Source organism: Blennius ocellaris (assembly GCF_963422515.1).
Source record: "Blennius ocellaris genome assembly, chromosome: 1".
Classification (NCBI taxonomy): Eukaryota; Metazoa; Chordata; class Actinopteri; order Blenniiformes; family Blenniidae; genus Blennius; species Blennius ocellaris.
This window is the reverse complement of record NC_137650.1, coordinates 32,931,754-32,955,085: the sequence shown is the minus strand read 5'-3', so window position 1 is coordinate 32,955,085 and position 23,332 is coordinate 32,931,754. Positions and strand designations below refer to the sequence as shown.

Here is a 23,332-nt window from a genome sequence, read left to right as displayed (position 1 = left end):
AAGTGCAAAACATAAGCTGCCGTTGCGTTTTTGAGGATCTGTTTCCACAACATCGGTGCTTGGAGCCACTGAAAAATGCAACTTTTTTGAAAACTCTTGTAGCCGTGGAAACGGAGGAAAACGACACTTTGTGATAACACACGGTCTCGGTAAATACTTGTCCTGCACATGCTCAGTGGAAGGACAATAACAATATTTGTCTCCAGGGTGCCAACGACTCCCAGTCCACATTCTCCCGGGACTTGGTAGTTTTATTTTGACAGTCGCCGTGACAACAATCCAACTCGGTCGTCTGTCCACACGAACATCATTGTTAGTGTTCACAGCATTGTTCTTTTACGCACAAAAGTTCCACTTTGGGAGCCATTTTTTTCAGACAGTTGATCAGCGTTGTTGTGTAAACACACGCCCAAAACACAGCCACCGTTTTGTGTTTTCACTTGGGAAAACGTTGTGTAAACAGGGAATTAATCTTTGTTTACACTCTGTGAGGTCACGGAAGCTTGCATGTCCAATCCTTCCACGGAACGACGCAAGTAGAAACCTTTACCTTCACACTTGTTTGTCACTCACGTTTAACTATTTTCCATGTAATTTCTATATTTGGGATGTTGGTGAATCAGACCAGGGAGCTAGAAGAAGCGTTGAAAACTGCCGGGCCCTTTGGTTGAAGTGGCGCAGAGGTTCGTACTCTTAAAGGTCTGGTTTCAAACTGGGACCTTTCTTTTTTCCACCAAGAAGAACCAGGTTGCTGGTTCAGTCCTGTTGCTCGTGAAAACGTTCAGTCGGTTCAGATCTCGCATCTCTTAAGAACCGGTTGCTTTTCCATTGAGTTAAGAGTCGCTGTAAAACGTCAGTAAGTCTCTTCATACGTAGCCGGTTACCCAGCAACGCTTGTGCAATAACGTTGCTGGGTCCGGGAGATTCCTTATCCCAGCAAGGCTTTAACTTAAAACAGGGTTAAAACGATTCACCAATCTAAATGACCAATTTAGATTAGTAGCAAAGCCTTTTTTTTCACGTCAATTCATTAGCAGAGGCGTTCATACGGAAGAGGATTAGGGCCACTGTGGAAAAAAAACCCTGAGTTCTGACTTTTTTTCTCAGAATTCTGACTTTTAAACTCAGAATTCTGAGTTTAAAAGTCAGAATTCTGAGACCAGGGAGCTGGGAGAAGCGTTGAAAACTGCCGGGCCCTTTGGTTGAACAGTAATGCAGCTCTCTTCAGTCCCTGGAGGCCGGGAGATGGTGAGGCTAATAATGTTGTGCCAAGCAGTTTCTGCAAAGGTTCTGCAGGATGTGTGTGTTTACGCGTGTGTGTGTGTGTGTGTGTGTGTGTGTGTGTGTGTTATGAGGGGGGGTGGAGGTTGTGTAGGCGGCCGGGTGGGGGGGGTGGAGGAAGGGAGGGCTTGCACACTACCTGGCCATTATATAAAGCTCCCACTCTCGGCGAGAGGGCTGTGTACCGAGCGCCAGCTCCCTCCCCTCCTCCACCCCTCTTTGTCCTCCCCTCCCCCACCCCTTAGCCTCCCAGCTTCTCTGACTCAGGCTTAACTCTGAAATACCTCCGCCCGTTGTTCTCTCCCTCCCTCCCTCTCTCTCCCTCTCTCTCTGTAGTTTCAAAACCGCTGCTCGCGTCGTCGATCCGATGAAAGACGGACTTTGAGGAAGAAACATGTATGAGGCTCTTCCTTCTTCTCATCGAGATCGAGATCTGGAAGCTGGACTCCGTTCAGAAAGACTTTTAATCACGAGTGTGACAAATACCAAACCGTCACACCTGAGGATGAGGTCTAGTCCATCACACCTGAAGATGACATCTAGTCCGTCACACTGGAGGATGAGGTCTAGTCCATCACACCTGAAGATGACATCTAGTCCGTCACACTGGAGGATGAGGTCTAGTCCATCACACCTGAAGATGACATCTAGTCCGTCATACTGGAGGATGAGGTCTAGTCCGTCACACCTGAGGATGAGGTCTAGTCCATCACACTGGAGAATGAGGTCTAGTCCGTCACACCTGAGGATGAGGTCTAGTCCGTCACACCTGAGGATGAGGTCTAGTCCGTCACACTGGAGGATGAGGTCTAGTCCATCACACCTGAAGATGAGGTCTAGTTCGTCACACTGGAGGATGAGGTCTAGTCCATCACACTGGAGAATGAGGTCTAGTCCGTCACACTGGAGAATGAGGTCTAGTCCGTCACACCTGAGGATGAGGTCTAGTCCGTCACACTGGAGGATGAGGTCTAGTTCGTCACACTGGAGGATGAGGTCTAGTCCGTCACACTGGAGGATGAGGTCTAGTTCGTTACACTGGAGGATGAGGTCTAGTTCGTCACACTGGAGGATGAGGTCTAGTTCGTCACACTGGAGGATGAGGTCTAGTCCGTCACACTGGAGGATGAGGTCTAGTTCGTTACACTGGAGGATGAGGTCTAGTCCGTCACACTGGAGAATGAGGTCTAGTCCGTCACACCTGAGGATGAGGTCTAGTCCACCAAACTGGAGGATGAGGTCTAGTCCATCACACCTGAGATCTAGGTAGTACTGCTGGAAATTAAAAGTATCTGGAACTCGGTATTCCAGGTATTTCTGGATAAGTGTGTCGTTTTCAGAATGTGGAATCATCATTTTCTGATAAAAAAAACAAAAACAAACCCAACAACTCAATAATCCGCAAAAATATTTGATTCTTGTTTCCTGCATTTGTCACCATCGGATACTAGTTTTAAAAAACAGTTCCAACATATAATAATCACCTCTACATTTCAAAAATGACATTTTTGTCAACGATTTTCTGTTTCTTTCCTGCTTTGTTTGTGTTATAATTGTATGTTTAAATCTACCAGCCTGTATGAGAGGTGATTAAATAAAGATTGGTTGACGAACGGTTAAAACACGAAAATCTAAATCCAAATACAATCATTTCATTTAATTCAAGAATGTTTTTTGTTTTGTTTTGGGGGTTTTTTCCCCTGCAGTGGAACCCACGCCTGCCAACATGTCCAATAAAAAATAAATAAATTAAATTAAATTAAAAAAACGTCCAGACTGAGCCAAGGAGCGAGCGGGAGGTAAACGCCTGCCAGGTTATCACTGACCTCAGCTCAGTTTTCAGGAGAGGAACAGAACAAAGACACGAGCCACCAGAACCCCACCGTGGCTCTGAGGAGAAAATGAAGACGAGCTGAAAGACAAGGCGGAGGCGCCATCACCCCCCCACCCTCGCCCTCGCCCCCGCCCCCACCCTCGCCCTGGCCCCGGCCCTGGCCTGCACCCCCCCCTTTAATCCCGAGGAGCTGGCAGAGGTCGGCAGGCGGCGAGATGAAGGGGAACAGCAGAGGCGGTGGCAGGAGGCTGCGAACACTTTGCTGGTGGAGTCTAGAGCAGAGTTTTTCGTTTTTTTCTTTATCCATCATCAACACGCCGCTTTCTCTGATGTTGGGGCTGCTTTTCAGGACTGCACACACACCCGGGCCGACTCATCCCGAGCTTCATTCGGAGAAAGACGGCAGCTTTGATGGCCGCCGGTCTGCCCTGAACGACGCTTCAATCTCTCCTCCGCAACACGACTGGAAAAACACTTGATTAAAAAAAAAAAAATCACACATAAAGACGCGCGTGTGTCAGGGGCCTCGTGTCGGAAATCGTGAAAGTAAAAGCCTTTTAAAATGATATTTCTTTACTCCCGGGAGTTGCGGACTTTTTTGCATCGACGTTTTAAAACATGCGCATTCATTGACGTGTCACGATTGTTCAGATAATTCAATATTTCCCCTTCCAGCAGACGAAACCAGACTTTTTTTTTTTTTTTTAAACAGGAAGGACTCTGTCGGAGCCAAGTCAGGTCACATGAGTGCAAACGCGTTGCCTAGTAACCACGTCTCCAGATCTTCAGCACATTGGTTTTTTCCCGCTAGCTGCACTGGAATAAATCATGCCCAACAGAATATTCTCTGGTAAACTAACCAAGTCGAGACTGCCGAGGAATAAACTCAGTGTGTCAGCCGTTAAAATGAAGAGCTGGAATTGGTTGTGTCTTTAGTTTACTTTTTTATGACTAAAAAAAAAAGTAGAAAATAACCACAAAAATGTTTAAGAAAATTAGAATTAAAAAAAAAAGAGAATTATTCATCAGAATACGACAGTTTAAGTAATTGAAATAGATTCCTATGATTTTCATAAAGCGAAAAAAGCGTGGAATCATTATCAGGAACTTTTACATCTATTTTGCATGCAGCCGTCGTTCAGACACGATTAAATCTCTATTCAGAAACTATCAGAGCCAGATTTTACAAACAGGAAAAAAAAACCCTGTCGGAGCCAAATGTGGTCAAAACGAGCAGGTTGCTGAATGACCATGTTTTAAATCTTCGGTCGACCTCCGAGAGAAGAATCGGAGGAAAGAACAAAAAGCCGCTGGAAGCCAAACGTGTTGAATCGGTCAAACGACACGCTGCTGAATGCGTCAGGTGGTTCAGTGAAATACATGCCAGTGTTGCAAAAACTGACTGAAGAATCGAAAAACAAACAAACAAACAAACCTGAAAGTGAAATTTTTTTTTTGAATTTGACCAAAATAACAGTTTGCATGTTGCGTGATAAGACTTTAACGAGTCACAAACGTCACAAAGTCCGAGGGGAAAAGAAAACGTAGAGTCAAGATAAACAGTCACGATCAGACATTTGGTTGTGGATTATAAAAGTGGCTCGAGTTATGCAGATGTTTTAATCCAGATGTGATCTGTCAACAAGCTTTTCTTAAAGCCTGATTTCCGCGTGCGCACTGGAACTGCCCATGCCGACACTGTCACTCACAAAATCACTATTATGGCGAGTAAAGTCAAAGAAGCACGTTAAGAAAAAGTTTATATTTTACAACAGACGTGCACATCAGTCTTTTATTTTGACACTCCCGCAGGCAGACCATGCCAGGACGACACGACACACAAAACCTTCTTCACCGCTGGTTGACAACTTACAACTAATAAACTAAACTACATGAACTAAGCAACAACAACACAACGCAATTATTACCAAGACTACAAACCTAACATAAACCCCAATAATTACATTTAAATCACGACAAACAGAAACTCCCATAATGCATTGCAGCTATCAGCTCCTTTATTGCTACACATTATTAAAATGGAAGATAAATGTGGGAGATCTGGGATTTTTAGAACCATGAGTGTGAGCGGTGTGTCTTTAATGTCCTGTAGTTGTTGTGGAATTCACTAGAATAGCGTCTGCGTCGCCCAACATGCTCCTCCAACGCCCAGAGTGGAAGGGCCACAATTATCCCTAAATCTCTGGTAGCACTGAATCTAAGTGTGTGTGACTATAAAGGAATAGTAGAGCTTCTTGATCCGTTTCTCCTTCACTCAAAAGCATGGAAAAAATTGGACGAAACAGACGAAAGACACATTAGCGGCTCATCCCGTCATGCTAAATTAAAAACTCGCGCCATCCATCAAAGCTGAGATTGGCTGAAAACACATTAAACGTGACACTTCCCCGCGCCTCCTTCTCACCCTGATTCATGGCATTTCCGTACATTTTTTATTTTTTATTTTTTTGCATTCTCCTGCTTGTTTCTGTCACTTTTACAGCCACATGATATAAAACTGAATCTCTCATTTAGTCTATTTCTGCCTGGCTGCTCGTTGAGCGAGAGACGAAAGCGCAACAATCCGTCAGCGGAGGCTCCACTGAAGAACCCCGGCAAGGCATTTCTGGAATCCCCCCAAGGCAGGCTGACAGCCATAGTCTCTCACCGCAAAGGTAGATTTCCGTTGGCGTCTGGAACGGCGAGGAAGACGGCGCTCGGCGACGAGCGGCTCCATAGCAGGAGAGGTTCCTCCTTTTATTCCTCACAGTCTCACCGACTTCATTCAACAACCTTCACCAAAATACCGACGCCCGTCTCAGATGTGCTCTCAGTAATATTGCTAATTGGATTTTTTTTTATTTTTTTAAACCAGCCAGTCGCCGGCTTCACCTTCGGTTTTAGTTTTTCATTTTTGTCTATATATTGAAAAGAAAAAAATTCAATTAGAGGTTCCCATTTCAGCCTGGCCTTATCGCAAAAAAAAATTAATTTTTTTTTACTTTTGTCAAAAACTTTTTTCAAAATTTTATTCTAAAACATATTACTTTTTAGCTTTTCTACCGGGTTATTCCCCAGTAAGTATAGCATTTTTATATTTAATAAAAATAGACCAGACAGAAGTTAATTCACTCCTGCCACATGACTACTCAGGTTAAGCATTCAAAAAATGACAAAAAATGTCTGCAGTAGAAACTAAAGTAAGCTGGAGAATTAAGCAGCAGGAGACAACAATGGCAGAAGAGAAAGAAGAATCAGTGTGACAGCAAAATGAAAAATGAGAAAACTAAATTCGACTTATTGACTTGCAAATGTATGCAGGAAGGCGTCACAAATTATTTTAAAAATTGACAGTTGTATTTGGGGCAACCTGTGGTTAGGGGGCAACACGGAGGTGAAGTCCGGACTGATTTGGAAAAAAAACCGTGGCCAACTCTGATTCGTGTCCGGAACAAAAAAAAACTGAATTATGAGCCACAAATTACTCGAGTGACGGAGAAACAAACTCTGCACATAAACAGCACGGAGCTGCGGGAAGGAGGGAAGATTTATTAACTTCAAAACCCGAGCAAACAGACTCCTGGAGACGGCAGCGGGATGGAGAACGGATGGTTTGAGTCGGCAGGCAGGGAGTGAATCAGGGGGTATTAGGGAAGGCAGGTATGCCAGGAGGCAGATGGGAGAACAGGTAAATACATTTTGGAAAGGTGTGAACAAATTAGCGGATCGCGTGGTAGGAAGGGTAGGTGGGTGGTTTTGTCAGCGGAAAGAGGGTTGGTTGGTTGGTTGGTTGGTTGGTTGGTTGGTTGGAGTGTGAGGACCTGGATGGGTAGATAGGCATACACTCTGGCAGATATATCACTGTGATACCAGGTCGGTGGTTCGGAGGGTAGGTAGGTTCAGTAGGGAAGGTGGGTAACCACGTTCGGTAGATTGGGTTGGTCGACGGCTGAGGAGATAGATAAGATCGATTGGGTTGGTTGGTGGGTAGATACCCAGACGGTCGATAGGCCGCGAGCTTGACAGATAGACTGCTGGGTTTAGAGGTACTTTTTAAGGTAGGTAGGTTTCAATAGGTAAGGTGGGTTACTAATCTTAGTAGGTTGGGATGAAGGTGGGTGAGAAGATGCCAAGATGGTAGTTTAGAAGGTAGGTCAGAAGATTGGGTTGCGATACAGGTACTTGGTGAAAAAGTAGGTTCAATAAATATGTAGGTAGACACATTTGTGTGTACTTTGGTAGGCTATTGAGTCCTAGGTAAATTCAAAACCAAACTACTTAGTAAAAAATGGCAGAAGAAAAAGCTGATTTACAGATTAATAATTATTTACTCAGCTCACCGCTCATTTTGAGGTTTGCCGCTGTTGAATCACTTCAAACGGCACCGTAGACCTTTACCCTAGATGATCCTCAGGCCACAGATGGGATTCTAACCCAGAACCTTCACTCAAGATCAGGGTTTACCAGTAGAGAGTGAGCTTATCTATATTTAAAACTGAAAGGCATAAATAATACCAATATTTAACTACAATGAAATAGCACATCATTGGTATTAAATGTGTGCAAAGTGTACGATAAAGCACAAGACTTGGCATGAAGAAAAATACAGATGTAGCAATAAAATGAGTAAAGTGTGCGCTACAGCCATTCTGTCTTCTCCTTTAATTACTTATTCCCTCGTCCTGATTCACACTGACGCCTCTCTCCTCTTCCAATATTCAAAAAAGAAGCCCAAAAGAAGCCGTTGCCAGAAGGGCGGCCAATGAAAACGCCAGCCTCATTCTTCCAGCTGGAAACACAATCAAGCTCCGAACTGCTGCCTCCCCGAGTCCCGTCTCCAATGTGACACGTTTCCACGGCAACAGGCCCGGGTAACAAAATCACCACAGGAGTTAAGAGAAGCTCCATCTCGCCGAAGCCACACGAAAAGTCGACTGGCTGCAGCCGCCGTCACCGCCGCCGCCACGCTGGGTGAAAAATACCCCGGCGGCGACGGAAGCGGAGCTTAAAATGTCAGCGCGGCCCGACGGAAACGTGCTGAAACGTGCAGGAACGTACGTCGCGCCGTCTCAAGTGACAAGAAGCTCCGTTCTCTCAAAGGCTCGTCAGGGAAGAAAATCCTGCTGCTTGAGAGGAGAGGCAGAAAAGAAAAAGAGCAATAAAGCCTCGGCGGTGGTTTGTTGCAGCTGTAAACACCTCCGACATCAAGCCGCGTCGAACATCTGGATCGGTGTTTCCCACGGTTGGGGGATTCACACGTCCACACGACTGCGTCACCGCCGCGCAATAAACCAGAGAGCAGAAGTCACGGGGTAAAACGTGAAGGAAAGTGACGAGGCTGTTGCGTAACTGCACACGGTCAGAGGATTTAGAAACTTTCCGTTGCATTTCGAGGGTACGTTCACAAAACGAAGGTGCTCAGAGCTGCACGGAACCAAATGACTTGAACACGACTCCCGAGGTGGAACTTTTCGAAAACGCTCAGATTCTGTGTCGTTGGGGGGGGCAACTTCCTGAAAACGTGGAGTCTCTGCTAGTGCGTATAAACACCATGACCCGTGGCCCATACTTCTTCTGTATGTGTGAGTAGACAGACAATAACCGTCAGCCGTAACATTTCTGACAAGTGGAGTGACTGACTCTAGGTGTCGGAGTGTATAAAGTGACTTTTAATTCTCAAAGTTTATGTCAAAAGCAACGAAGAAGTGGAGAAATTTGAACCGGTGTTCGGAGCATCTTTAATCCCCGTGGAGGGTTTCAGGTCCGCGTTGACCACATTTAAAAAAATGTTCCGAAGGTGAACACCTCGCCTCAGCTCCGACACGACTCCTTCCTCCTGCAGAGGTCAGAAAAGGGGGGGAAGGGGGGGCTGGAGGATCCCGGGCCGGCGGCCATAATGTTGTGGCCGGTCAGTAGCAAAACACCGGGGGCCACGTCTGAAACGTCTTCTCCAGACTGGAAATTAGGCGCGGCGATAATGACAGCGACAATCAGAGAAATGGGCAGGTGCTGAAAGGATGTGAGGCGGCGGAGACGAGGGCCTGTATCATTAGGGATTAACCTCGCCACAGGCTCTACAAATAGACTGTCTCCACCTATAAGCCGCCGGCGCGCAGACAAGTCATTCGTATTGCCGTGCTGCTGCAGCTGAGAGAGAGAGAGAGAGCGAGACAGAGAGAGAGAGAGAGAGGGGGGAGAGAGAGAGAGACAGTTCAAAGGAGCCGAGGCAGATCAGGACTCCCGTGGAACAAAATGCAATGCAACAGGACAGACCTGGGGGGGGGGGGGGGCTAGTAGGGTAGGGGGGGCTGCTGCATCACAGCTTCATGCACCAGTCCAATGGATCAAGTATAATAATATGCAGCCTCAGGCGACACAATGTGCAACAGGACAGACCTGGGGGGGGTTGGGGGGGGGGGGTTGGGGGGGGTAGTAGGCTAGGGGGGGCTGCTGCATCACGGCTTCATGCACCAGTCCAATGGATCAAGTGTAATAATATGCAGCCTCAGGCGACACAATGTGCACCAGTGCAAGCAGACAGTCACTTTAAGCGAGGCAAACCCTAAAAGTCCACCGCTTGACCCAGAACATCTGGACCTGCATGGACCGTCTGGACCTGCACGGACCGTCTGGACCTGCACGGACCGTCTGGACCTCCACGGACCGACACCAGGACATCAGCTCACCCCGTCAAGCGCACTAAAAAAAATAAGAACCACTTCATTTCTTTGACTCCTGCAGCCCGACTGAAGAAAACGACACTCGTCTCGTCACAACTTTCCAAAACTGGCCGCAAAATCGCCCAGATGGAATCTCGTGCCGACTTCCCGGTTCACGTTTAAGGGATTCGAACCGACTTCAACCTCCCAGCAGAGCAGAAGAAGAGTAACATCAGCTGCGTGGAGACGATTTTAAGATGAATAGCTTTGTGCATTTGTTTGGATATAAAGTGATTTAATGGAGGAACAACAACTCTCAAGCCGTCTCTTTAAAAAAAAAAAGTGTCATTCTGGGTAATGGAGGCATCGGTTCTCTGTATCAGGAAGTAAAGAGGTTGAATTTTACCACAGCGAGTTTATATTCAGGTCACAGAGGTAGGGTTTTATGCATTTAGTTTCTGAAGGTTCCGGCCCTGGTTCATGGAGGGTTTAAGTGAAAACGCATAGATTTTGTTCCAGAAACGTTGGCCGTTTACACGGAAATAGCAGAAAAGCTGTATAAAAAAAAAATTTGTTTTGTCCATTCCCTGTAAGGCCACCAGTGGGTGCTGTTGATTTAATTTGACCAAATTGGAAAGATCAAAGTCCGAGTCCAGACGTCTTTGTGACTCTGCTCAAAGAAACCAGATCCAACGAGTAAAGCTGAAGGTAATCAGAGTACAAACTACAAGTTCACTACCATTAAAGGTACTCTCCCGGAAAAAAATCTCTTTAATATTTACTTCCCATAAAAGCATCACTTCTGCACAGAGAATAAACGAATACATGAAAACAAGACCGTGACCACTCGTTCCCAACACACAATCACACCAAAGTCCATACGTTTACAATTTGAAGCCATCAAACTGTGTTTATGTTTCGCTAACTCATGTCGTACATCAAAGATGGCGTCGCGGCAGCTCAAGCGGAAAAAAAAAATCTACATTTTTCAACCGATTTAGCCTGAAAAAAGCCAGATTTTCTCAAAGAAAGAAGTCTTCAAGCCACGAGAATAGTCGAAAATGTTGTGAATCTAATCACGAATGGTTTCTTTCCAGTGCGAATCGAGATCTCGTGAGGTCGCGCGAACAAACGTGGTCTTGTGACACGATTCCTCTGGAAATCTTTGGCAGTTTCCGCGAAATTTAAATCCTGGACATACGTGTTTGTAACGACCGTAATGATGAATTTCCCTCAGAGAGGTATCGTCAACGTATTAAAGAGATGCACAACTGGGTCCTAACTGTGTTCTTATGTTTCCTGTGTGGATTCTGGTTGCGGAGCTTTAAGAGCCCCGTTTACATGACAGACGTTTGTCCCTGAAAGAAGCAGCACTTATGAAATGTTCCGTCATGAACAGGGAACATTTATCTCTCTTTTTTTTTTTTTTTTTTTTAATCTACTGGTTAGACTTGATTTGAGTGTTTGGTTTCGTCAAATTGGATAAAAACACTGACTGTTGCTATCAAAACTGTGTCGGCGACGGTAAATGAGCAGGAGCCGATGATATTAATTAATTCCGAGTACTCCATATCTGAAAACACCCCAGTGAAAGAGTTCGTTTGAAAGGTGGCATGAAAGCATCACGAACCGTTTAATTTTCATCTGGCAAGTGTGAAAGCCACCGGTTGCTCACTTCGGTGAGCTTTCAACTGGAGGAAAAGAAGCTGAAATCCACATTAATAAACAAAACAAAGAAAAGAAAAGAACACGAGGATGAGTTTACATTCGCAGATTAGATACTTCAATAAAAGTCAAGGTGGAAATTGTGACGTAGTCTTGGAGAATCGGATATTTCCTGTTTGGGATTTAGTCAACGGGGCCTGAAGACGTCTCTAAACGGGACTTTGGTAGAAATAACTTCACTTAAATGAGAAATTCCCTTCATACCGATGAGAAAAAGCGACAGATTTGACCGCGGGAATGTCATTTGGAATGCCTGAGATTCCGAAATGTCCTGTTTTCCACACAATCCCGTCGCTTCCCACGCTCATTATCAGAAACCTGGATTAATTTATCTGCTCTGTGAGAGTTTGTGACGCTTCGGCCGAGTGTTTGTACGAGATCACAGATAAATGGAGGGTTTCTTTGTGAAGCTCAGATACGAAGACGCCGCCTTGGGCGTCAGTGTCTAGATTTTCTGGTGTTTTCTAAAGCGGGACAATGGCGCCGGGAAGGACAAGGTGGAATAACGAGGGGAGGGAGGAATCAGCAACTCTTTGGAGAATTTGGAAATTGTTTTCATTCTTCTTTGAAAAAGATTTGTGGTCCCAGATAAGTGAGCGGCAGCTGCTTTTCTTTTGGGTTGTTTTTTGGTCTTTTTTTTGAAAAACAACACAGAGCCCCAGTTAAAGCAACATTTTCGGGCGGAAAATTGGAAACAAACCTCCACGTCGCCCACGTCTCCCGTCTTTCACACACCTGATAACGACACACTAGTTCCAGTCGGTGGTGTTGACAGCAGGGCGTCGCGGAAACCTGCAGGGCCGCGGCGCCTCCAGGACCCCAGTTCCAAAATGCTAATTTTTCAAAACGTCCGTCTCCGTGACGTCAAAGGCGGAAACGCGAGGCAAAACGGAAACGCCGCTGCCGGTCATGTGCACCATTGAGCTGCAGTAAATAGACAAAGTACAAAAAAAACAAGCTGCAAAGGAAGTCGTCACGTCCTTTGAGTGGGAAATTTAAAGTTTAAGAAGCAAATTCTGCGTCTTAAAGGGGAAAAGTGAAAAAGCAAAACTGTCCACGGTCTCAGGAAACACTTGTTCTGCACATGCTCAGTAGACGGACAATGACAATGTTTGCCTCCAGAGTGTCGCGACTCCTATTCTCCTGGGACTCAGTAGTTTTATTTTGACAGTCGCCTTCATAACAACCCAACTTTTGTCCACCAGAACCGATAATACTGATAATATCTAGAGCGTGTTGTTCTTACTATAAATGTGCTAACCCATCTTTCAGTATTCCTGCAGTCGCCGTGGAAACAGACATTGTTTTCAAAAATTTCCATGTAAACAGGAAACTTTTCTGAAACGAAAACACAAAAAATTTTACGGATCAGATCAGTCAGATGTGTGTGGGGTTTGCTCAGTGAGTGAGGTGATGGAGGAAGAAGAGGGTAAACCAGGGTAGAAAAAAAAGACAAGTTCTATGGGCGGATGGAATTATATATATAAAAAAGAAATCAGGGCTTAAAATACTAAATAATGTTTGGTGTGAAGCAGAGACGACCTTTCAGGCCTCCTGAGACTCGTAACAGGAGCAGGAAATCATTCTGATCACATTAACTTCACAGCTTGAAAAGAAAAAATTCTCTTTTCATGAGCAGTAATTCCTCTTCAAAAGTAAAATATGTGTCCGGACACAGTTTGTCCTAGAATAGAGAGATACTTCATTAATCCCAAGTCGTGATCACGACACCGAATCGGTGACGATTTAAGAACGTTCGGCCCAACAGGAAAACATCCAAAACACTTAAGAAGCACCTTAAGACATCTAGAACCACCTGGAAGAAGTTATTGGTCGGACCCCCTCTAACCCCCCCCCCCGACCCAGACCTTCAACTCTCATTGGGTGGAAGTCAGAAAATCTTACAATCGCAATAATAAACCGGCAATATTTGCAAGACTTTGCTTTTTTTTTTTTTTTGAACATTTCTGACTTATCGTTGGCGTCACATCATAAAGGGGCGCCAGAGGCTCTTTTTACTGCCCGTGGGGCAATAAAAGGGGTGGAAGTGATGGAGGAGCGACACAGGAAAGGCCTGAATGAGACATAACGGACAAGATAAATATAGAGATTGTAAATCTTGTTTCAACGCCTGTTTGACTGTGGAAGGAATTCGTACTTTGTCTGTTTTTGCACACGTGGTTGTTTTGTTTTTGTTTTTTAACCAAACCATTTTACTCGTTGAGTCACATTAATAAAAGAAAAAGGGAATAACTTCAACATCTGCAGCTAGTTTTGTCGTGTCCAGAGTGCGAGATATTACACCAAAAACATTTATTATTAGAACTTTATCATTTCTGCCAAACATCACGATTGTCTGTGAATATTCACATCACAATGACATTATCAAGTATTGTTTAAGCCATAATAATCACAAAATGCCTTCACGTGTCTGGATCATTTTAATCGCGTTTCCTTCAAGTATGTTGATTAAATGGTTGAAGAAATGTTTGAAAAAAAAAGTGCGACAGTGGAGTTTCTGCTCCGTTTTCTGGGAAAACTTTTATTTATTTGTCCGTTTGTCCATAATATTGTGAATCTGGTCGGATCGTGAAGACTAATACTCATTTCTGAATCTCGTCAGGTGACCAATGTTTCATGTAGAAATGCATGTTTGTTTGTTTGTTTTTTTGCATTATGCAAAGAACCAAATACTGAATTAACCCATTGAAAGCCAAAATTAATGAAAATGTGTTTATTTTCTGTCGTTTTCCCCCAAAACGCATGACGCACATGTTGGGAGGCTGAGAGCTTTTCGCTCCACGAGGAGCCTGAAGAGGAGCACGTAGGCTCCTCACACCTCCTCACGGCAAAACACAAAGGAGCACGTATAGATGCAACGGATCCTGAGCGGGCGCTCAAACACACCAGGGAAACGGCTAAAAATAGCCCAGCACTCTGATCAATAACTGCACAGCAGCGAGCGGAGTGCGAAAACTCCACTTTTCAACCGTTCCGAGTCGATTCCACGCGTCAAAGTGTCATTTTGAGACGTTTGGAGGCGGCGGCAGGTAGCAGGTGTTCCCCTAATGCTGCACACATGGAGATTAAACTACGTCCACATACGATCCTGATCCCACTTTAATGCGAGGAAATGTGAAGAACAGCAAGAATTTTCGCTTGCGTGTTGCAGAAAATCAACCTGTATTTCACCTGTTCTCGATTGTTCGTTGCATTTCATTAGAATTTGGCCAAAAACAAGCTAAAACAAGGGTTTGGGGTGAATCCCAGTGATTCCAGGAGGCCAGGACTTGATTGTTTTTTGTAATAAAACCACATGCGTGCAGAGAACAACGCGCAATAAACACTAACAATGGCAATAACGTGGACATTGGTAGGGACAGACGACCAAGTTGGATTGTTGTCACTGTGACCGTCAAAATAAAATGACCAAGTCCCAGAAGAATGTGGACTGGGAGTCGTTGACACCCTGGAGACAAACATTGTTGTTGTCCTTCTACTGAGCATGTGCAGAACAAGTATTTACCGAGACCGTGTGTTATCACAAAGTGTCGTTTTCCTCCGTTTCCACGGCGACAAGAGTTGGAGAGTTTTCAAAAAAAGTTGATCCTCAAAAACGCAACGACTTCTTGAACTTAAAAGTTCACACTCGCAGCTTATTTTTTTTGCACTTTGTCCACCGGATGATTTCCCTACAAACTTGCTGGGTTTACCCAGGGCATCAGCCGACCTGTTGCCGTGGAAACAAGGTGTCAATCATCTGCTCGACCCACGAGAGTCCAGACGCTGTCAAAAAGGTTCAAAGTCTCACATTTATTCATCCGTCTGTTGCATTACTTCAGATTAGTTCGGGACTCGCTGTGCAGGGGGAAGAGCTGTCATCACACATGAACGGAAGGAGTCTGCCGTTTCTGATCTGCCGGTTACCATGGCGACTGTTGACCGCCTTTCAAGCGCGCCTTCGATCGCTGATGAGTTTATCAACAACCTCGTGGCTGATGGTTTGTTGTCTGCGCGAGTGGAAAAGGAAAGAACGGCGTCTGTTGTATCCAAGATTATGTTTTCCAGTTACTTTCCAGCCAAATATAAACAGAAATCATTTTGATCAGTCTTTTCTTTTTTAAAAAGTACCTCAAAAGCCCAGATAATAGGGAAGTGGGAACCCCTGATGGAAATGATTTTTGTAGACTTTGAAAAGAAAAACTGAAATTGATGAGCAATCCTCTGGTCTACCTGATGAAATTGACTTCTAATGCAGGGGTTGACGGTTCGATTTCGTGTGTTGTTGTGTTCTTGAGCTGAACCCAAACTCAAACTTTGGCCGTCATCGTCGGGTAGCTTGGCTAACAGAGTAAGACACAGTTAATTTACAAATAAATTAATAAAAGAAAAGTTGCCGTTAAACCCCACCAGAGCTAACGAGCTAACTGCAGCAACAAAATATTGTGATACCAATTAGCACCACAAGATGGTGCAGTGAGTCACTTTAACACACTTTTTTCCAAACATGCAGTGTAAAAAAAAAAAAAAAAAAAAAAACCACAAAACAAGAGAACCATCGCGCACTGAACTCTCTACTGCCCCCCACAGCCCAACAGGGGAATTTCCTCAAACCAGGCATTTATAAAAGGACCTCCGTCAGTGCTTGAACGAAGAAGAGCACGAAATATAACTGCACATTTTTGGGAGTGATAAAATAATCGGCCGTTTCAAATTTGACAGTATCGCTGCTGAACAGTTCGAAGGAGATTCAGACACTTTAACTTGTGGGGGGGGGGGGGGGGGGGGGTGTCACGACCGGGGCTCGAACCCGCGCCCCGGGTGATTCCGGCTCCACACCGCGCGCCCGGTGTTTTTCTGATCTGCCGCCGGATAACGGTCCGCCGGTGCGGCATCAACAGGTCAAACGACAGTCCCGCCAGCCGCGTGGTTCCACCGGCAGCCCGCAGCCGGACCTCGAGTCCCGGCGAACCTCCAGTTTGTTTCCACCTCAAACTGACAAAACACGGACGACTCGTGCGCGTGTTTTCAAACGGGACGCGGCTCGCTGTCATCCTCCCGTCCGCAGCCCCGTCGGCGGCTCGAACAGCCCGAGAACAGCTGCGGAGCAGCCTCACTCACTCACTCACTCACACACACACACACACACACACACACACACACCCAGCCCGGGCTCACCCGCGGCTCAGCTGTCCCCGGGGTGCAGCCGCCGGTCTCCGGCGCTGGACCGGGACACCGGGGCTGGGTGTGCTGTGGGAAACACGGTCTGCTCACACACAAACCAGCGCCTCGCAACATCAACACAAACACACTCCGCAAAGTTCCGGCTGCGCCTCAGCGCGGAACCCCCGGAACTGGGGCCCCCTCGGGCCCCCCCGAGGCTTCCAGCGGCCAACAGGTGCGCCGCGTCGCCATCAGACGCCCCAACGCCGAGAACATCGATCCCGATCCGAGCTGCGCCTTACCTTCAGTTCCGCACTCTCCGCCATCTTCTCTGTCTCTGCGCAGGCGTGCTGAGGCCGCGTCACGTGACTGGGACGCGCAGAGCGCAGCGTGAAGGCGGGGCGTTCAGGAGCACCGGCGGCGGTGGGAAAAACCAACACCGGCTTCTATTGTATTCGTACGAGAGTCGAATACAATAGAATACAACACAATAGCGAAACACACTTTTTCTTCTCTACTACTACTAATAACAATAATAAAGAACATTTATTCACTGAACTGCATACACTGATTTTATTATTTTGTTATGTACGTATTCACTTATTAATAATCAAATTACACACTAGTTACTCACTTATTTCGTTACATATTGCTCAAGTGATATACTCATTTACTGAAATACCCATTTTGCTATTTTGTTACTTATTTAGACACTAAATCAATTATTTGAATCACCATTTTTCTGTACAGTTACTCACGTCTTCATTTCCCTTTCGTGTTATTCACATGGTTAGTTTGTTACATAACTATCGAGTTACTTGTGTGATTTCCCATTTACTTATTTTGTTATTCAGTATCTGAATTACTCAGTTCCTTCTTTTCCAGAACATGCTGAATTAACAAGTGAATATGTACTTATTTATTGACATACTGTCACCTATTTTAACATTTTGAATACTTACCTATTCAGTTACTCTGTTACATACTAATTTACTTCCCTAGTTATTATTTATTTATGTAGTTACTCACTATATTTTAGAATTTGAGCTGAGGGCCTCGCTCAGGGAGCCCCGTCACTGTGCGACGAGAGCACTAACCACTGCACCAACCCATGTAACCTCTGCATTACTTCTGTTATTAAAGTTACTTGGTTACATGTTTCATCTTGCTCACTCACTCATTACTTCCTTACTATGTAGTTACTTCCTTTTCATATCCGTTACTCACTTATTTGGCTACTCTATACTCTTATAACTATTTATGTAACTGCCTACTTATCTAGTTACTCACATATTTGGTTAGGAACTCTGTTATTTATGTACTTCTTTTAATAAGTTTCTTTGTAAATACTTGAATACAGTAGTTTTATTTCATGTCATGAGTTGCTTATTTTCTTCTTTTTTGTATTAAAACAAGTTAGACAGAGAGAATTACTCCATTACGTAATTACATACATAGTTACTTACCATGTAGTTACACACATATTTAGTGACTATATTCTATTTATTGATGTAATAATTTTGGATGTCATTGCTTGACAGACAATCAAGTTACTTGGTTATTTAGTTATTTTTACTTACTGTCTTATTAGGTTGCTTTGCAGACAATTAAATACTTGAGTAGAGTATTTCAAGCATTGTTTCAAAACAAGGCAGCTGGACAGGCAATTACTCTGTTATTTACTGATGTAGTTACTTACTGTGGTAGTTACATACTCTTTTACTTCAGGATGTTGTCGCTCTTTTATTTTGTCATCGTGTTACATGCTGATGTAGTTACATATTTACTGATGCTATTATTTCCTAGCTTGTATGAATGCTGATGTTCTTCTTTAAAGTGTTGCTTAAGTCAGGGAAAACTGATATTTCAGTGCTGATTTCAGAAATACACCTTTTCTTTTCCCGCCGTGGTTTTCGACGTCGTCGCTCAACAGAAGACGGAGGTTGCAGCAGAAGACGGAGGTTGCAGGTGTTTTGCACCCATGCTGAGGTTATTCCTCTCAGCGGGGCTCAGGTTAGGTGGAGTCGCGCTGAGAATCACACCCGGAAGGGGGTTTATTAGATAAACAACTGATGCAGCCTGCATTGAATTCATTAGCGCTCCGCGAACACTCTGCTGAAATACACCGACGCCGAGATCTGGAACACTCCCGGCGGAGAACGTTGAGCAACAAGACATCCTCATCCGTCTCAGCACGTCGGCGAACTACAAACGTCATGTGGACAAAACGGTAAAGTGTAACTAAGCAGCAAAATGTCATGAAATAAACTGCTGGACCTGCTCCTCCACCTCTCTAGTGACGGCACTGAAGATATGGGCTCCGTCCGGGGCTTCAGGAACACCAGACAAGCCATTGGGCCTAAAGTTCTCGCTGCCTGGTCGGTCATTCGGGGTGAAAAAGAACCGGTTAAAAGCAACAAAAACAACAACAAAAAAACCAGACTCAGACCAGGCTTGTCGGGCGTTGAGATGGTTTCGCTGACCGGAGGTGTTCCGAGTTCCCGTGGTCCGTCCAGATGGGGAAGGGAACCTCCGCATCCTGCAGCCAATGGTGCCTGCAGAGCGAATTTAATGGCCAACAAGTCTCCGTCCCCACTGTCCTAGTTCTGCTCTGCGGATGAGAGTCTCTCGGGCAGAAAGGCAGAAGGGTGACCGCGGTTTTTCCTGACTTTTGAGAGAGGATGGGCTCAACCCTGATGTCAGGAAACATCCACCTCAACAAGGGATTGGCGTTTGGGGATCTGGCTGGACCAACAACCAGCGCAGAGTAGACGGTTGGTGGAATCAGCCCCTGAACCCACCAACACCCCCTGCTGAGGCAGACGGGGACAAGAAGCTTCAAGAGACCAACACAAAGTGGGGATAACGGCTGATAAACGTCTGACTGTGGTTGAGGAGCGAAGGCGACCAGGGGTATCCAGATTGGGGAGGGGGGGGACGGTCCCTGGAAGTCAGAGGACGGAGCTGAGGAGTTGCTCCTAACGTTCCTAACTCTAACCCTTCGACAGACATAGTCTCTGGTGCAGTCTGGAACTGACCGGGACCCAACATGAAGAGATAAGAGAGATTAAACCACCTCTCTGTCAATCCACTGGAAGACCTTCGACAGGTACCGACTAAATCCCAGAGGGAGTCACTCTGCTGGAGACCATCGTTCACCACAGCCTGTCAGGAGGGAGTCACAACGTCGACCTGAGCTGGACAATGAAGCAGACCATACTTATTGATTATTAGTTCGATAAATGACCTATAGCAACAGGTATTTTGTTTATATTTTGGGAGGTAAGTTACAAGGTGGACAGAGGGACGTACGGACAGTTAAATGCGACCTGGACAGTCCCCAAACTGCATCACACCGTTAATCACATTGACCCATCCACACACACATTCACACACCAATGGAGGCTGCAAGACACTTGACCCATGCATTGGGAGCATTTTGGGGTTCAGGGTCTTGCTCAAGGACACTTCGACAGATAGGGAATCAAACCTGCATCCTTCCTGACCTGTTCAGCCAACAAGCCACAGCCGGGAAGGTGATGTGAACAATAAGTACGTTACTGAGTTCATGGAATTAAAATAACAATTAAGCACTCATTAAAATAAGAGAAAATAGATTAAGAGTAAGAGTGACTTCCATCCATCCCCTCCTGAATCAGCGAGGTTGTTTGCACAATCAGCCAGCAGGGGGCGCCAAGCCACAAGGAATGAAAGTGAGTGCGCGCACGCTCTCCTCACACACACACACACACACACACACACTTGTATTTTAAATTGAGCAGCACATGAAAATGTAAATATTTGAGCTATTTTCTTATTTTTTTGATCATTATAGCCATGATAATAGATATATATAATGTATTTTTTATTAGAACAGATTCCTTTTTTAATAAAAGATAATATAATACATTATATAATTAGATTGTTTTTTGTCGACATGTGGCATTTATTGGAGATTATTAAAAAAAAAAAATAGAACAGTTTTGTGTGATTGTTCAGAATTTCCCTCTGGGATCAATGAAGTTTTGTCTCTCTATGATATTGTAATTCTCTTTATGGTTATCTTGTAAGTGACTTTGATTAATTAAATCAAGCCTGACGTTTCTCCACACTTACTCTCATTCTGCGTTTTCCTTTCAGACAAGTTTTACATTCACATGGCAACACTTTGAAAAACGACGTCCGTTTACATTGATGTGGCAGGAAGCCTGAAAATGATTACATTACCATGTCGGGCCACCAGGGGGTGCTGTTGCCTGTTTGTTGTTATGAAACCACACAAACATCTGGTGAGCAACACGCGACAAGACAGTTCGCACAGGAGCAGTAGCACTTCCATAAAGTTGTTTCCACGGAGACGGAAACAACTTATTAAACTTTCCTAAAACAAACAAAAGAATTTCAAGCATTTTTTTTTTATATTAATTTCAGTAATTAAAGAACAAAAGCTAAGAAAATCTGATATTGTTGTATATATTTTTAGATTTGATGAACTTGAGATTATAAAGATTAAAAGAAAGAAAATATGGTGAAATATTTTCAGATCAGAGACTAAAAATAAGTGAGAGAAAGTTAAGAGATGAAGCTGATGTGGTGGTTTTGCTGTGACCTGACCCACTGGGGGCCTGTCACCACATGTCATCAGGGTCATAACGTTAAAGATCCAACCCCCCGGCCTTGTTAGTATTCAAAAAGCCCCCCCCCCCCCCCCGCCACCGGGGGCAATTACCCTCAAAGAAAATTAACATTCATTGTGTGTCCATGACATTATGTGAGTCTCTGTCTCAGTATGAGGCGTCCAGGGACCCGGGGCCGTGTAATCAATATCTATTAGTGCTTCCATCGCAGGAATTAGATTTCACCGTCAGATCAGGCTTTACCCCCCCCCCCCCGACGCCGCGTCAAGACGCCACGAGTCGAGTGGCCGCCGAGGTGGCCTCTAATGAAACGGATCATGTTTGAGCTCCAATACAATGAGGGGGGAAGATGATCCATGCGAGCAAGAGGAGGAGGAGGAGGAGCTGCAGTTCAGTGAGATGGCCAGCAGGTGGCAGCATCGCTCTGTTGTTCTGCCACGTGGATCCGGGCCCCTGCGTAAAAGGCGGGTCACACCTCTCCTCCCACCACTGATAAACACACCCGGGTTAAACTTAACCAGACATGAAACGGTGCTGATAAACAGGAAGCAGGTCAAACAAGGCGAAAAGAAACACCGCAGAGCAGCCGGCTATAATCATCCTTTATCCTGCAGGAATTATCCTCTGGAAAAATGAAAACTTAAAACACGTCCAAAGACAGAAAAATTATGCTGTGATCACTAAATCTTACTTTATAAGGCAGAGACGTGATGGGCGGAGCTTCCCACATGGAAAGAACCTATACTAGGATATATGCGCATATATGAAACCTATAAGCAGTTCATATGCACATATATGATGCATATATGCATATATATTCCACATATAGGCCAAAATTGAAGTGCATATATGTGGATGTACAGGCCATATATGTCTCCTGTACTGCTTCTTTATTTCCACATATATATAGCCCATATCTCACTTTGGCAACTGTCATACATTATCAAGGCAATAACTAAGAACTAAAAAACAATTATGCAAGAAGAACATATAGGTGCATATATGCACACATATATACGTGCATATATGTACCTATATAGGTGCCTGCATGCATGTATATATGTGCATTTAGGTACATATAATATAGGAAAATGGCCAATTTTATATATGTCACATTATATATGTTTATATAGGTTCTTTCCATGTGGGTTCGTCACTGCTCTTCCTTCGGTTTAGTTAGCTTTGCCCACATGGAAAGAACCTATATAAACCTATATGTTGTTATATATATGTGACATATATAAAATTGGCCATTTTCCTATATCATATGTACATAAATGCACATATATGTACACATAGTGAGGCAGAGTTTCTAGTTTGCTTTTTAATTTCTAGTTTCTTTTTTTTTTTAGTTCTGCGCTCCATGAAATTCATGTTTTTGCAGTTCTGTCGGCGTGAGAAACGTCACTGACCTCGTCACTACGGACCGACCCTCCTGGACCGAAACAGACTTGGAACAAGAAGAAAAAACATCCTTCAAAAGCCTCGGTGACGAGGTTTTATTTTTATTTTTATTTTTTTTTTAGAAAGGTTGAACCGGAACCAGACTGGCTTTCACATTTTATTGGTATGGACATGGGTACGTACAGAAATGGGGGTAAAATATGGGTGAAAATCAAAAGTCAGAAATCTTTCAGATCAACCCGTCTTCACGTTTGTGCGTTTTTTTTCGTGTGTGTGTGTGTGTTTTCTTTCTAAAAATCTTTCAACTCCAACATATAAGAGAAGATGAGACGCGTGGATGGCAGTTTGCACACATTTCATACGACGTCTTCTTATAATAATATTTTTTTAAAAAGACAGAAAAAAAGTTTTGGTTTCGGTCTCCGGCGACTAAATGATGCACGAAATGAGAGGAAAAGGAAAGAAAAACACAAAACCCTGAAACAGAGCAGACGATGGGACGTGTTCAGCTGTACATGACATCTATCGCCCTTTTCTTCTTTTTTTTTTCCCCTTTAATTTGTTTTGTAACCGTCAGGAGACGGTTGGTGAAACTCGGAACCACGTTCAGGTTTCCACCCACAGTTTGG

General features: G+C 44.5%; 1 protein-coding gene across 1 annotated transcript in view; it reads right to left on the bottom strand.

Moving 5' to 3' along the window:
- Positions 1-16,985, bottom strand: part of LOC308136047 (E3 SUMO-protein ligase PIAS1-like) — a 60,921-nt gene extending 43,936 nt beyond the window's left edge. The window contains 1 exon segment of the mRNA XM_080504251.1: positions 16,965-16,985. The gene's annotated coding sequence lies outside the window, so the exon portion shown is untranslated.
- Positions 16,986-23,332: the final 6,347 nt, after the last annotated feature.